Source organism: Arachis ipaensis, chromosome B2, assembly GCF_059453495.1.
Source record: "Arachis ipaensis isolate K30076 ecotype BB chromosome B2, ASM5945349v1, whole genome shotgun sequence".
NCBI lineage: Eukaryota > Viridiplantae > Streptophyta > Magnoliopsida > Fabales > Fabaceae > Arachis > Arachis ipaensis.
In genome coordinates this window covers 59,107,816-59,117,254 of record NC_142437.1, presented here as the reverse complement: position 1 = coordinate 59,117,254, position 9,439 = coordinate 59,107,816, and the positions used below count along the sequence as shown (strand labels likewise).

The 9,439-nt window shown below is 41.7% G+C and overlaps 1 non-coding gene across 1 annotated transcript; it reads right to left on the bottom strand.

Annotated features, from left to right (window-relative positions):
• Positions 1 to 884: 884 nt before the first annotated feature.
• LOC148574030 (small nucleolar RNA R71) lies at positions 885 to 991 on the bottom strand. The gene has a single exon (XR_015906169.1). It is a non-coding gene; the product is annotated as a small nucleolar RNA R71 (small nucleolar RNA).
• Positions 992 to 9,439: the final 8,448 nt, after the last annotated feature.

The window sequence follows — 9,439 nt, the reverse complement described above, 5'->3', positions numbered from 1 at the left end:
AAGTTTCCGTGCATCAAGTTTATGGCACCGTTGCCGGGGATTGATTTTGTATCAACAATGATTAAATTAGAGGATAACTAGATTGAGCATTTTTCTTTTGTTTGATTTAAGTTCATTTGAGTAATTTACTTTTTGTTCAGTTATTTTCTTCCCCTTCCCCTACCCATTTTCTTAGTTGTTTACAATTCAGTCCACTAACCCACTAACTGTTTGATATATTGCATCACTCACACTAACAGTATTTCTGTAGAAATTACTTTCTACATGTGTTTCCTTGCTTGTGCCTTGTTGGTTGTATGACAGGGAGAAGAAGCAGGGCTTCAACTTCTTTTGATTCTGAACTTGAGAGGACCTTTCTTAGATTAAGGAGGGAAGCAAGAGGAAAGAGAGTAGTTGGTGCTGAGGAAGAGGAGGAGTACTTTGAACCAGATATGGATGAGAATATGGAGAACCATCATGAAGAAAAGGCTCAAAACCATGGCCGAGAAGGTCCAGCACATCAGGCTGGGCAAGAGAGAAGGGTTCTGGGTTCGTACATCAATCCACACCCAGGAAATTGCGGGAGTAGCATCCAAAGGCCAACCATACATGCCAACAACTTTGAACTAAAACCACAGCTCATCACCCTTGTTCAGAACAATTGTTCATTCGGAGGGAGTGTCCAAGAAGACCCCAATCGATATCTAACCACCTTCCTGAGGATATGTGATACTGTGAAGTCTAATGGTGTTTATCCTGACACCTATAGATTACTTCTGTTCCCTTTCTCACTCAAGGACAAGGCATCTAAATGGATGGAATCCTTCCCAAAGAAGAGTTTAGCAACCTGGAAAGATGTGATGAACAAATTCTTGGCAAGATTCTATCCTCCTCAACGGATCAATAGGCTGAGAGCTGAGGTACAAACCTTCAGGCAGCAAGATGGTGAGACTCTATATGAAGCATGGGAGAGGTTTAAGGACCTGACAAGAAGGTGTCCACCAGATATGTTCAATGAATGGGTGCAGCTACACATTTTCTATGAAGGCCTTTCTTATGAATCAAAGAAGGCAGTAGACCATTCATCCGGGGGATCTCTGAACAAGAAGAAGACCATTGAAGAAGCCATAGATGTCATTGAGACTGTAGCTGAGAATGACTACTTCTATGCTTCTGAAAGAGGCAACACTAGAGGAGCGATGGAGCTAAATAATGTGGATGCACTGCTGGCCCAAAACAAGCTTATTACTAAGCAGCTGGCTTACCTCACCAAGAAGATGGAGAGGAACCAAGTAGCAGCAATCACCACCTCATCAGCAACCCAAGAGGGAGTGAATGCAGAGGCAAAAGATGAGCAAGAACAAGCCAGCTACATTGGAAACTCACCCAAGAAGACCCATGATCCATACTCCAAGACCTACAACCCTGGTTGGAGGAATCACCCAAACTATGGGTGGAGAAATCAACAAGATCAAAGCCAAGATCAGAGACGTCACAACCCCAACAACCATGCAGCTCACCAATATTCCACACAGAGATTATATCAACACCACCCTAACAACACCTCTCCACATCCATACCAAAACCAAAACAACCCTTCTCATCACTCCGATCCCAACCCACCATCATCTGATGACAGACTCTCAAGGATTGAGAAACTACTTGAAGGCATATGCAAAGAGATTCAAGACAGTAAGGCATTCCGAGAAGAAGTGCGGTCCAATATGCAAAATCAAGATGCTGCCATCAAGAAACTTGAGACACAAATTGGCTACCTATTCAAGCAAACTCCCAGCCACAACCCTCACAGCGATACTGACTCAAACCAAAGGGAGGAATGTCAGGCTATCACCCTCAGAAGTGGAAAGGAATTGAAGGAGACTCCCAAGCAACCACAAGAGAAAGATTCAGTTGGAAAGAAGGAGGAACAAGATGAAGTTCAAGTCTCCACCTCCAACTCACATCAAAAGGAAGGAGAGCTGAAGCCCTATGTTCCCAAAGTCCCATATCCTCAGCAACTGAAGAAGAAGGGGGATGACAGCCAGTTCTCCAGATTTTTAGAAATCTTCAAGAAATTACAGATTAACATACCCTTTGCTGAAGCAATAGAGCAAATGCCGCTCTATGCCAAGTTCTTGAAGGAATTGATGACTAAGAAGAGAAGTTGGAAGAGCAATGAAACTGTGATACTAACCGAAGAATTAGTGCTATCATTCAGCATAAACTGCCCCAGAAATTGAAGGATCCTGGGAGCTTCCAGATCCCTTGTATTATAGGGGAGATCACAGTGGAGAAGGCTCTATGTGACTTAGGAGCCAGCATAAATCTGATGTCAGTAGCTATGATGAGAAAAATGAAGATCGAGGAGGCTAAGCCAACAAAAATGGCCCTACAACTGGAAGACCGATCCTTCAAGTTCCCTCATGGTGTAGTAGAAGATTTGTTGGTGAAGGTGGGGAATTTCATCTTCCCAGCAGACTTTGTGGTGTTGGACATGTAGGAGGAAGCCAAGGCCTCCATCATCCTTGGAAAACTTGATACGCGGAAAACTTGTCTCGCAACAAATTTTCTTCGGCAAGTGTACCGAATTCGTCGTCAAGTAAAAACTAACAATAGAGTGAGGTCAAATGCTACAGAGATTGATTGATCAATCAACTTTAATTAAAGAAATGTTCTAGTTGAGCGAATCAGAATTTGAGTTGAGAATTGCAGAAAATTAAATGGCGGAAAAGTAAATAGCGGAAACAGTAAATGCTAGAAATAAAGAGCTGAATGTAAATGGCGGAAAGTAAATTGCAGAATCTTAAATGGGAATGGGGCAATTGCTCATAAAAGTAAATGGCAGAAATTAAAGAGAATGGGTAAGATCAGAAATGGGGAGTTCATTGGGCTCAGGAGATGTTGCATTCTCCAGATCAAGTTCATTTTCATCTCTTTCTCAATCAATGCATTCATTGATCTCCTTGGCAATCTTAAGTGATAGAATTACAATTCCTTGTAATTCAATCTCTCAAATCTTGATCAATAGCCAATTCCTTGGTCAATTGCTCATGAGAAGAGATGAAGTATGGTCACTGATTATACCACATGCATTTCCCAAATCAAGTGTTGGAAGGATTATAGTCACATATCCATCCAAACCCAATTTGGTCCAGCATGAGAAAGCATTTCTAGCATGATCCCTTCATTCCTCTTTCAAGGTTCAGAAGAGATCCAAGTATGAGTTGCTTTTTTTCCAAGATAACTACCCAATTGGATGAAGATCGAAAGCTTTCTAGTAAAATAAAGAGAAAAGATAGAAGAAAGAGAATGAAAACTAAAATTGATCCATCAAATTACAACAGAGCTCCCTAACCCAATGAAAGGGGTTTAGTTGTTCATAGCTCTGGAAAATGAAAACAAAGATGGAGAATATACGCTGAAAGTAAAACTAGAAGTCTAGAGAAAGTAAATACAGAGAGTAGTTTTATGCCCAAAGGCTCCCTAAAGTTTCCAGCTCTCAAACTAATTCAAAGCTACTCCTATATATACTACTCTTTTGATCTTCTAGTTGGCCCTTCAAGTCTTGGGTATGGGCCTTTGGATCCTGAGTGTGAAGTAGGCAGGGACTTTTAGCTCAGGACGTTAGTGGTGTTAACGTTAAGTGAAAGTGTGGGTTCGAGAACGTTAGTGACAATCACCTTTTTCACTAACGTTGCTCACCCAAGTATGAGCCACGTTAACTTCAACGTTAGTGGCACAAACGTTACCACTAACATTGCCTCTTGGTCCTTCGCACACGTTATTGGGACTTACCTTTCCCAATAACGTTGATAAGTTTCCCCCTTCCCTATGTTAGAGTCCACGTTAACTTAGTTAACGTGGCTCTTAACGTAAGCTTGCAAATCCTTCGAGAACGTTAGTGACACTTACCTTTGTCCCTAACGTTCCAATGTGCCCCTATTTTTCACATTAGAGTCCACGTTAACTAGGTTAACGTGGCTTCTAACGTAGTCATGCTAGCCATCTCCAATGTTAGTGACAAAGGTGAGTGTCACTAACGTTGGCTCCTCATCTCTTTATCCACGTTAACTTCCACGTTAACTAAGTTAACGTGGGAGTTAACGTTGCTCATGGTGGCTCTTGGTGGTTCACCCCAAAGTTAGTGACAAAGGTAAGTGTCACTAACGTTGGCGACCAATTGCTCTCTCCACGTTAGCTTCCACGTTAACTAAGTTAACGTGGGAGTTAACCTGGCTTATGGAAGCTTGGCCAACGTTAGTGACAAAGGTGAATGTCACTAACGTTGGCTTCCCTTTTTCTTCTTAACGTTAGAAGTCATGTTAACTAAGTTAACGTGGCAACTAACGTGGCCAATTATGAGCTTGGTCCAACGTTAGTGACAAAGGGGAGTGTCACTAACGTTGGCCTTATAGTCTTCTTCCACGTTAGAGTTCACGTTAACTACGTGGGCTTATGATGGCTTCGAGGGCATTATTGGCGATTACCTTTCTCATTAACTTTACAAGTTAGCACCCATTCCACGTTAGAGGTCACGTTAGTGGGACTAATGTGACTGCTAATGTGGTTCTTCTTTGCTTCCTTTGTCCTGAAATCAAGCAACAAAGTGCATCAAAGTTCTAGTCCAAGTCATGAGTCATGCATCATCCAATTTATCATATAATTCATGCAAAATCCTCATGAAATCATGTAAAGTGCACAATGCATGCTTGAATGAAGATGTAAGTGAATATCTACCCAAAACTAGCTTATTTTCTAAGAAAATGCATGAAACTACCCTAAAAACAGTAAAGAAAAGGTTAGTGAAACTGGCCAAAATGCCCTGGCATCACAACACCAAACTTAAAGCTTGCTTGTCCCTAAGAAAGTACTGGAATAAGAGAATGATGAATGGTATGCCAAGAGAAATGAGTCATTCTTGTGGAAGTCATGTTTCTGGTTTTATGGTGGTTTCATGCATAGCAACTTAGGTTCATTCCTTCACTGGCTTTCAGACCTTTATCATGTCCTAGAATACTCACTGTGATTGCATCCCATGAGACTTTTATTCATTGATCCTTTTGTTGTCATTTCAGGGCTTATTTGTGTTCATAGGCTAAGTGCTCTGTAAGGGGGCAACTCTTTAAAATAAGCTTTCAGCCAACACTCCCGAACCAGTTGGTTCAAGGTGCTAGGTGTTGAAGCACCCCTAAGGACTTACTTCCTCAAGTCTCTCCCCCATACATACACACCACAGGCACATGGTTTGTTTATTTTCTTTCCTTGAGGTCTTGGTGTCCAGCACCTCTTTGGGCTACTAAATGTTCTGTAGCAAAGATTGCTCTTGATGGTGGACTTTCAGCTGATCATCCCGGGTTAGTTAACCCAAGTTACCAGGTGATAAAGCACCCCTGAGAGCTTAGTAATCCAAGCAGATCCTTAGTACAGGAACACCACAGGCACATCCCTCAAGACTCAAACCCTTGGTGCCTAGCCTCTTTTTTTGCTATATATATATTATTCTTCAACTTTGATTGTTCTTTCCCTTTTTCTTATTAGGATCTTATTATTTAGCTAGTCTCATGGGTATGTTCAAAGCATAATATTCATGACAGATAGTTGTCTTGCCACCTTATGGTTGAACCAACTTAGCTAACTTATGACCACACCACAAACTCAGGAACTTACTCCATAGTATGAACTCCACTCTGGTCTTTTATAAAGAACTCATTCTCTTTTCATTTGATTCAAAATGATAAGCATACAAGTAAGCAGAGTGAGGATACAGTGACATAAAGACTAGCAAGCATAGACCTATTCAACAAAAAGCTTAAAAGACAGAATTTAAAATGGTTCAAACTATCATGGAAGCATGTTCTATTTCATACAAGATCTTCCTTATTTAAAGCATAGAAAAAGATGGACCAAAGAAGGAACTCCACCACCTTTTACTCATGTGGATGCCTATGCTCTCCCTCTTGCTTATCCTCTTTGTGTCCTCTTGCATTTCCTCGCATCCGTGCCAATCTTGCTTGCTTCCAATCCTCAAGTGCCTTCCTCACTGATTCATGACTCTCTTCCACCCTTTATCTTTCTTCTCGTGCTAATTCATCCCTCATTTCTTTATACCTTGCGATTCCTGGATGCAATATAGGTCGCTGTCCTACAAAGTATCCAAGCCTGGCTTGAGTGTTTATATGATGCCCAGTCATGCTCATGTAAACTCCTTCTGCGAATGCCCTTTGCTTGTCCAATAGTTCTGCCTGTTCTATTTGTCTTCGATGCATCTCATGTATGTGTGTACCTTGATGTACTTGGATGTTGATTAGCTTTTGGATAGATCCTTGTTGTTCATTTTGCCTTTGTTCTATCCTGTGGAATGTTTCACTCCATTGTTGTCCTTGACTCAGTTGCTGCTCCATCATTTGCTTTTGCCACTCCCCTTGTTGAGTCATCCATCTTGAGAGTGAATTCTCTTGCTGCCCCATCATCTGTAGTTGAAGCTTTTTCTGTGCTCCTTGGCTTTCCAAATATTGTCGGGACAGGCCATCAATGGCTTCCTGTAGTTGGTGCATATCCAAAGTGGCTGGTGCTTGCCCCTCTAAGGCTTGTCCTTCTACTACTTGAGGGGCTGGCCTCTTCCTTTGCTTCCGTTGAGGCAAGGGAGATGCGGTAGCATGCATCCGTCGAACGGTTATTAGAATGCCCTCTTTTATCCACACGGGGTCCTCATCTTTATGAGGGCTATTGGTTCGGTCTTCAAGGGTCTCCTTTCTTCAATGTTGCATGGCAACATTTTCCAATGCATCCCTCTTTGGGGCACGTGTGTTGTATCCTCCTTTTGTGGTGTCCAAACCTTCTTCATTTAATTGTCCAATCAATCCCCTTCAATGCTCCTTTCTTTTTTCCTATAAAAATAAAATAAGAAAAATTAATATCATAAAAAAAATTTAAACTTTACGGCTAGAATAATAAAGAAAAAGAATTAGATTGTTTATTCATGAACACCAACTAACTAACTAACTATGTATCCTTATATGCATATTCGTGGCACCTTGGGTGACACCAAACTTAGTTTGGAGCACTGTGATGAAAAGTTTTTTTTTTGTTCAAAGCTCCAAGACTAGCATGCTCTCAGTTGCATTCATGCTTTCTTGGCATGCTTTGAACACCAAACTTGTTCTTCACTATATACTGCATAATAAGGATTTCACCAAGTGTTTGTCAATTTTGGGTTGGAATTCATAAATACTGACTTATTCACTATTTTCTAAAAGCATATAAAACATGGGTTGCCTCCCATGAAACGCTTCTTTAGCGTCACTAGCTTGGCGTTTCGCCTTCATCAGGGAGGTCGATAATGCTTCAAGTCTTCTCCTCTGGCAGTAGACCTATATCCAGTAGTTGTATCAATGATCTCTACATGTTCCAAGGAGAGAACTCTGTTGATAGTGAAGACCTTAGGTAACTGAGATGGTACAGTGGGGAGATCAGGGGGGATATCTGGGAAGTAAGCTGAGATCACTTTATCCCCTGGAGAGAAGTCCTCGGTGGGGATCTTCTTGTTCCTCCACCTCCTTGGTACCTTCTTCTTTATTCCTTGTGATGTTATCTTACTCTTTGTGACCTCCTCCTTTAAGGAAATGTGGTTACTGGTCTCATATTTTTCTGGTGGTTTAGGTTCCTCCTGATTTTCTTTGAGCTGTGGTAATTGCTGTTTGCCTTGTTCATCAATCAAGGGGATCTTCAGATGTGCTCGTTGTCCTTCAGTGCTTGTTTCTTCCTTCAGTGTCTCACTGTGATCCTTCCTTGGTTCCTTGTTCTCTTGATCTGTTTCTTGTGAGTGTTTGAAAAAAGTGAAGGTGAGTTGTTCATCATGGATCCTCAAGATTAGCTCCCCTCGCTCCACATCTATGAGTGCTCTAGCTGTAGCTAGGAATGGTCTTCCCAATATGATTGGGTGAGTATGACTCTCTTCCATGTCCAATATGACAAAGTTTGTTGGGAGGAAGTATTTCCCAACCTTTACCAACACATTTTCCACCACTCCTATTGCTTGTTTTTGAGTTTTGTCAGCCAGCCTGATGACTACATCTGTGGGCATTATCTCATTGATCTGCAGCCTCTTCACAAGGGATAAGGGTATTAAGTTGATGCTTGCTCCTAAATTGCAGAGTGCTCTATCAAACATTGTTTCTCCTATGGCACAGGGGATATGAAAACTCCCTGGGTCCTTTCTTTTTGTAGGCAACTCTGGTTGAATGAGGGCGCTGCACTCCTTGTTCATCACTATAGTTTGGCCTCCCTTGAGTGAGCTTTCCTGGGAAGCAGTTCCTTCATATACTTGATGTATGCAGGCATTTGCTGGATGGTCTTGATGAATGGTATGTTTACATGTAGAGATACAAATAAGTCAAGAAATCTTGAGTATATTCTCTTCTTCACAACACCATTGAGTAGTTGGGGAAAGGGTGCATAGAGTCTCAGCAGCTCTTATTGTGAGATTTTTGGTTCTTGGTGATCTTTTTCCTTCTTCTCTACTGAGGTATCTCCAGGTTGTTCTGACTGCTTGCTTGGCTTGTCCTCAGTCTCCTTATCACTTATAGTGACCATCTTGCAATCTTCCCATCTTACTTTCTTTGTTTCACCTCTCGGATTTTTTTCTGTATCACTTGGGAATCCATCTGTATGTTTGGGCATCTGCTCAGAGAGATATCCCACTTGAGATTCCAACCTCTTGATGGTGTCTCCCTGGTTCTTAAAATTTGCTCGCACTTCCTCCTTGAATGCCTTGTTGTCTTGAATCTCTTTGCCTATGCCTTCAAGTAGATTCTCAATCCTTGAGAGTCTGTCATCAAATGATGGTGGATTGGGATTAGAGGTGGAAGGATGAGGAGTGTTATTTTGGTTTTGATATGGATGTGGAGAGGTGTTGTCATGGTGATGATGATATGTTCTCTGTGTGAATTGTTGGTGAGCTACATTGTTGTTGGGGTTGTGATGTCTCCGATCTTGGCCTTGATCTTGTTGATTCCCCCACCCAAAGTTTGGGTGATTTCTCCAACCAGGGTTGTTGGTCTTGGAGTATGGATCATGGTTTTGCCTAGGTGAATTCCCAATGTAGTTGGCTTGCTCCTGACTACCCTCTGCTTCTTCATTCACTCCTTCTTGGGTTGCTGATAAAGTGGTGATTGCTGCTACTTGATTTCTCTCCATCTTCTTGGTGAGGTCAGCCAGCTACTTGGTAATGAGCTTATTTTGTGCCAGCAGATCATCTACATTGTTTAGCTCCATTACTCCTCTAGTGTTCCCTCTTTCAGAGGCATAGAAATAGTCATTTTCTGCTACAGTTTCAATGACATCTATGGCCTCCTCAATGGTCTTCTTCTTGTTCAGAGATCCCCCGGATGAGTGGTCTACTGCTTTCTTTGATTCATAAGTAAGGCCTTCATAGAAAATGTGTAGCTGCATCCATTCATTG